Source organism: Cebus imitator, unplaced genomic scaffold (genome assembly GCF_001604975.1).
Source record: "Cebus imitator isolate Cc_AM_T3 unplaced genomic scaffold, Cebus_imitator-1.0 Scaffold94, whole genome shotgun sequence".
Classification (NCBI taxonomy): Eukaryota; Metazoa; Chordata; class Mammalia; order Primates; family Cebidae; genus Cebus; species Cebus imitator.
In genome coordinates this window covers 5,572,334-5,572,697 of record NW_016107409.1, presented here as the reverse complement: position 1 = coordinate 5,572,697, position 364 = coordinate 5,572,334, and positions in this window count along the sequence as shown.

Sequence of the window (364 nt, the reverse complement as noted above, 5' to 3'; positions counted from 1 at the left end):
TTCGCTCTTGTTACCCAGGCTGGAGTGCAATGGCGCGATCTCGGCTCACCGCAACCTCCGCCTTCTGGGTTCAGGCAATTCTCCTGCCTCAGCCTCCTGAGTAGCTGGGATCAGAAGGCCATATTTAATACTTAGGGGATGCTTTAACTGACAGAATGTAATAAGATTGTAGTTCCTGGGCAGGGAGATCACATGAGGTCAGGAGTTCAAGACCAGCCTGGCCAACATGGTGAAACCCCATCTCTATGATAGATCTTGGCTGGGCGTGGTGGCTCATGCCTGTAATCCAAGCACTTTGGAGGCCAAGGCGGGCGGATCACCTGAGGTCGGGAGTTCAAGACCAGCCTGACCAACATGGTGAAAC